Genomic DNA, 6,859 nt, shown 5'->3' on the forward strand with positions numbered 1-6,859 from the left:
GCATCTTAATTGCATTTTCTAAGCAGCATTTAATAACTGTAGATTTGTACCATTTGCAGTCATTGCAGATGTAAGAACAAGTGTTTTCTCACACTGGCACCTCCCATTTCCTCCGATCCAGCAGCTGCACGAGAACGCGCTGCATCTGACGCGGAGGAACTTAATCATATCTTCTTTTTTCTCTTTCCCAGATGCACCGAATTGAACTTAATTAGATGCTACATCACCTCAGTGAGGGGCTGCATGGCAAATCTTATTAAGAAAAAGCAGTGTGTTTCTCCAGCACTCGCTGATTCCTTTACATCTTGGCGTCTGTGGGAGAAAACCCCGCCGAGGCGTATTCTCCAGCCCCTGTAACTAATGACGCCGTTGCCCAGATCTGACAGTGAGCTGTGTCTGTATATTGTGCTTAATATCATAATAATAATGAGAGCAAATTAGAACAATCAATTTCCATGGCTGGTTGTTGATTGGAGGAGGAGGTGGAAGTGACAGGGGGTGATCCATCATCCTCGGCCAGTCACATTAAGGAGAGCGCCGTGGAGCAGGTGGGCTGGGCTGGAGGCCAGTCGCAGCCAATGAGAACGGGCACGGAGGGGAGGAGGGAGATCCATTACACCCAAATCAAGTGCTAATGTAGCTGTGAAGTGGGTAAAGGAGCAGAGGAGGGAAGAGAGGAGAGAGGGGATGACGCTGAGACTTATGACTGGTTCAAGTGGGCTCTTGAGCGTGTGTGCACTGTGCCCAAGGATGTGTCTATTTACCTGCCAGTGTGTCTGTGCATCCTTCAGCTAGAACCGCTGATATTTCACAATGACTCCAGTGAAACGCTAAACCAAAGCTAACAACAATACAGCCTTTTTTCAGTCCATAATCACAGTCACACAGTCATCATGAACTGCAGCTGGAGTCCCACAAGGGGTCACTAAAATCTCACCTCCCTACAACCCTCCTGAGCTCTCTGTCTCTCAAACGCTCAACAGCACAATAAAGCTGTCACCAAATTATGTTCCATTTGCAACCACACACAGTAAATGCAGTACCTCAATATGCATGCAAAAATAAAAATTCTCAATTTTCTGCCACTGACTGCTGACTTTACCACGAGCACAAGGAGATAATAACAGGCTGTAGTAACAATTTGAAAATAATTAGCATGGTGTGGAGGCTCATTTGATGACAGTCACTCCACTTCATGGTTTTTAAATGTGTAAAACTGTGATGAGTGACCTCACACACGCTCGCACAGATGCACACTTCATTTCCCTAACCCACTTTCATCACACACACCAAGAAGCACAGCCATCGCTCAACACTTAATCTCCCAGACTCCTGTTGGAGTTACTCGACCAGAGCCAAAACTCCTCAGTTTTAAAAAATCAGAAAGAGCAACATTAAGTACATTTTCACCTTTTATCAGCTCATGTTGGAGTCTTTCTCTCTAATCCTATTTCTGGCAAACGATGGCATGGGGCGAGTATATTAGATTTCATCAGCAGCCATCAATCATGGCCGCACTTAACACGATCAGCTCCCCAGTTTATTCAGAGCGAACAATGGGGGACAGGCACGTCCCGCCTGCAACTGAGTAAATGAGGAATTTAAATACTGCACAAGAGACTACGGCGGCTCGGAGGGGGCTGACTGATTAAAGGCCACAATATCTGCTTTTCTAGGCAGATGATCTGTCAACGGGATGCAAGAGAAGGTTTATTGAAATAATGGGCTGCTAATGTGAGGTTATTCTGGAGCACACACACACACACACACACACATCAATGCTTGTGAGAGCAGTCATTGTGGCAACATGTCTTTGCTGTGCACACAAAAATTGACTCACAAACACACAGTTTAATTTTCACACACATGCACCCACCATGTTTCCCAGCACAGCATCCACATACTGTCTGCTATTGATGGGTAATTTATCAAATGACATCTCATTCACTGTTGAGAGGAAATTAAATCATGTAGTTCCAGATCCTAAATTATGATCATGAGGTGTCCCTCTTGTAAATTATATGTCAGTGAGATGTTCATTTCTTTTCACAGCTTTGCCAAGTGTCTCTCTGGTTTTTCACCTAATCATCGTGTTAATTAGCAGACACAGTTACTGAGGATGGTAATCAAGGCAGGAAAGGCTGGAAGGAAAGGTCAACACTTTAGATTGCTATACTGACAAATCTTAATGTTGAGGTGGAATAAGTTATAGGCTACGGGGTTTTTAAAAAAAACAAACTGTGTAACTCTTAAGAGCACAAAAAACTTTTGTGTGCTCTTGGGCAGAGAGATGACCACCCTAAAACCCCAGACTCAGCCCATGGTCTCAGAGAGGGCATCTGTATCAGTGAAGGAATGAGTATATGGGAACGTACATGTAGGAAAACTAGAGGTAAGGTTAACATTCTTTACCTGTATCTCATGACAGCCCCGCTGCGCGTAACCACCTGACCAGCAACAATGGTAAATTTTGAAATCTGCACTAGTCAACAGTTTAATATCAGCAATGGATCTGATGGCTGTGTACTGTGAAACCTGTGCATAATGTGAGACCTGAGTTCCCCTCAGCTTGATGTAGCATTTTAGCATCTTTTAGCTCATTATTTTGGTTTTGGTTTACATTATTTTAGACTTTACTCTTAAAAGTTCCTTTTTAAACTTCTATCAGAGAGTCTTTCCTGATTTTATTTGAGCTTCTTTTATCTCCTTTTTTGTTTTGTTTTCTTTTAAAATCTGTTGATTTAATGACTTGTCTGTTTTATTTTGCTGCCTTGTAAAGTATTGTGCAACATCTTTGAAAAGTGTTCTGTGAATAAATATTAATCCTATTATTATGACTAACTTTACTGTTTTGTTTTGGGCCCCATTCACACTGGCACTATTTGGTCGGCTTTAAACGAACCCTGGTCCGCTTCCATGGATAGTTCGGTTCGTTTGAAGTGGTGTGAACGCTTATTCCAACTCTGGTGCAGACCAAACGAGGGAACCCTGGTCTGCTTGAAAAACTGGGGTCTTGGTTCACTCACATGTGAACCCTGGTGTGGTACGCTCACAGTGGAAAATGCAAACGGACTATCCAGCTAACCAAAGAGAGGAAGTGACGTAGAGCGCAGTGCATGTTGGGTAGAAAAAAACAAAGTCAACAGCGCCAACTGGAAGAAGCAGAGGTAAAAAAAAGAAAAAGTTGGAAAATGTCTCGTGGGCTGACGTGGAGTAGTGAGGAGGTGCAGGCGCTTACACCAAGACTGCATAAATTTGGTGTTGCTCCATTGTTTTTGTGGTGACCAAGCCGGCTGAAGGGGATGGATTTCCGTTTTCTTCTTTCTTGTGCTTTTTTTTCTTCCTGGTCAGTGGTCATTTTGGGCAATACTGCCCCCAAACGAGCAGCTGTTATAACTGCGTGACGTTGTCCAGGCGGTTTGGTCTGCTTTAAAAAGTGCAGTGTGAAAGTGAACCGAACTAAATGAAGGTGTGAAATTTTTCGGCATTCCCCCAAAGTCCCCGAACTATCCTGGTGTGAATGCGCCCTTTCTCCTACCACTGTCATCAACCATAATTTCCAGCTGCAGCAGGCAGCTGTTTTCAGTGAAAACCTCTTACAAAACCACATTGCTAAAAGCAGACAAAGTTAGCTATTAGCTTGTAATCATACCGGAGAATTTAGCAGCTAAAGAGCCACATACTTACCACAGGAGTTGGGAGAGACCAAAAACAACCGGAGGACAGAAACATGACTCCAAGTAAATGTTGCTCCATTTCAGTCTGATGTGTAAATCCCTTAAATAATACTAAGTGTTTGCTGACCTGCTCACCACAGCAGCATTAGGCTATATAGTGATAATATGTCAGTGTTGTGTTTGAAGCTTGTTGCACTGCCCCCTAGTGGCCAGAGGCCAAACATGAAAAGAACCTACAAGCAAACAAAAAATTACAGTTTTTTGACGATTGATGGTGCATCACATATCTGCAGAAGATGAAATAGATCAGGCATGCCATAAGATCCTTCCCCAGGATGCTGAATGTATTAAACTGTGTGGACCTTGAACTAATGAGTAAGGAGAAATCTGGACCCTATGGCTGGACCAGTTGGGAACTACTATACTGTAAGGCAGCACAATCCAGTGACCTTTTTATTGTAATGGAAGATTGGTTTATGCTAAATAAATGAATAATAGACATAAGGTTGAAAAGGTAGAAAAATACATCTAAAACAAACACAGAGTGACAGTGAGTGAGATGTTAAGGTGTTAGCGCATTTGTGTCATTTAGTGGAAACAGGGCTGGGTGTTATAGATAAAATCAAATATCACTGTTTTTTTTTATATACCTTGATATTGATATTGACATGATATTGTAGGGTTGACTCTTGGTGCTTTCACAAAATATTTACACATTGTGATTTTTGATGAATAATCATCAGTAATGTGGATATTCAGTATATTATATCCCTGCACTGTAATACAGCTTTTAAAACTAGGAAAAGACAACACTCAAGAAACTTTGTCATCATTTGTGCAATAAGTAGGTCTTTCCACCGTACCCTCTATTTTAGCAAAGAAGTTTGTCTACTTCTCCTCTTTTATGGTGTCAGCCCTGTGAGTTGTGTTCCTCTTCGCAGCATAATTGATTTTTTACACAAAAACAGCATGATGCTGCCGACATTTCACAGTGATGGGAGTCATATGACACAAGCCATTTGACTTGATAGTCTCAACTTGGCTCGTTGGGTTAAAGTTAGGAGCACACGTGTGAAGGTTCATTGGTTGTGTATCGGAGGAGACTGTAGGAACATATAGTGTAGCAGGAAATAGCAGCAGGGAGGAAAAGTTTGATGCAGGCAGCACAAAGCAGATGAAATACAAAAGATGCAGATATTCTTCATGTATTGTTTGAGAACTTCTGTGGTCACACCAAGAAAAACGACCACTAATTTACACTAATTTTATTCAGCTCAAACCTCTCTCCATTTACTGTATGATACAACTCAGTCTGCTGGGTGCTATGTTCAGATTTAACAATGCAACATTGAAATCTCTGTCCTTTTTTTCTTAAAGATATTTTTTGGGGCTTTTTAGCCTTTAATGTATAGGACAGGCAAGTGTGAGGGGAGGAGAGAGAGAGAGAGGGAGTGACATGCAGCAAAGGGCCACAGGCTAGAGTCGAACCCGGGCCGCTGCGGCAACAGCCTTGTACATGGGGCGCCTGGTCTACCACTAAGCCACCGGCGCCCCAATCTCTGTCATTTTAAAGCAAATGAAAATCTGTCTTTTCCAAGTGGTGAGATTTTTCCCACAAGAGGTCACACAGTTGTTTTATAGAAAGCTAAAATATTTGACTATGAAATCAGATGTGAAGCAGGAGACACTGTGACCAAAGCCCATTAGGAGGTGAACAGATTCAGGAGCGCATGCAAGACAGTCATGTGTAAGAAAGTGATGCAGAGCAGATCAGTTTGTTAAATTCATTCACACAACATAAAACCTGTCACTACTCAGTGACATTAAGATGTAAATGAATAAATAAATAAAATAAATATATTGCTAACAAAATATACTAACTTAAGTTGGACTCAATAAATTCTGTTTCTGGGCAGTGGGTTCTGTAACAGTGTGACATTTTTGTAAGAAAGGCAAAAGAAATAGGCCTACATAGACTGACTATAGAGCAACAATTATTGCTTGATTAAGCGATTATTTGATCAGCTGTCACCTATTCAATTAATTGGCAACAAAGGTGGAATAATCTATTCAAGAAAAAAAGTCTATCCGGCTTCCTAAATATGATTTTCTGGTTCATTTGCTCCTCCGTGACAGTGAACTGAATATCTTTGGGTTGGGGACAAAATAAGACATTTGAGGACACCATATCAGGCTTTGGAAAACACTGGTTGACATTTTTCACCATTTTCTAAAATTTTATAGCTCAAACAACTAATCAATTAATCAAGAAAACAACTGACGAATTAAGCAACAATGAAAATAATCATTAGTTGCAGCCTTAATTGACTGTTTACAACGTTCAAGAAAAATCTTGAAAAACTGGAGCTCACTGGAACCTATAAGGACATCACTTGTGATGGGTTCTTACTTAAATTGAAATTAAAACCTCTCTTCTTAGTAGTGTAGTGGTTTGAGTCAAATATAGTCAAATATCTGAGGTTATTAAAGATGAAAATGGAGAGACAAAGAATGACATCATAGCTGAAAAATGATCACCCTTAAATTTTTTCCCACACACATACAGGTAAAATGCATTTTAAACCCCAATGAGTGCAAGTTTTTGTCTCATAACCTGAAGTTTTACAAATCAAGAGGGGGAGGAAAAACTGTACATATCACTAATTTACTAAGATTAAAAACCAATGTGTAGAGTCCCTGTTGATCAATAAAGTCATGATGGCAATCTTAATGGGTGCTGAATGGGTGTTTTTGCTGTGTTATTGTACAATGTTTGAAATCCAGTTTAATATTCTCTTCGCACATCCAAGGGCCCACCTGTCCTGGGCCCTTGGATGTCCACCTGACACACCCTACTTGTACATCAGATTTGGCCATGATGCTCTAATGATCCCCAACCTGTTTTTCTGGTGACACTGTCATGCAAATCCATGTCTACTTGTGACCCCTAATCACTGGTTGCATCTCTCTGTGCAAAAGACTTCTGAGCAGTGATTTACTCTGCTCAGATTGTTTCATTTAAACAACATTTAGAGTGCTGGGGAGATCAAATTTTAAAGTATTTCATGAGAAAAAAAAGACAAAATTTAAGAAAAGTCCAAAAAGAAACAGATTTTTGTCTAAGCAGAGTTCCTTTTTCCTGCCACAGTAATCGTCTGACAGCCCCATTGGCTTGCATTAAT

Source organism: Epinephelus moara, chromosome 5 (genome assembly GCF_006386435.1).
Source record: "Epinephelus moara isolate mb chromosome 5, YSFRI_EMoa_1.0, whole genome shotgun sequence".
Lineage (NCBI taxonomy): Eukaryota > Metazoa > Chordata > Actinopteri > Perciformes > Serranidae > Epinephelus > Epinephelus moara.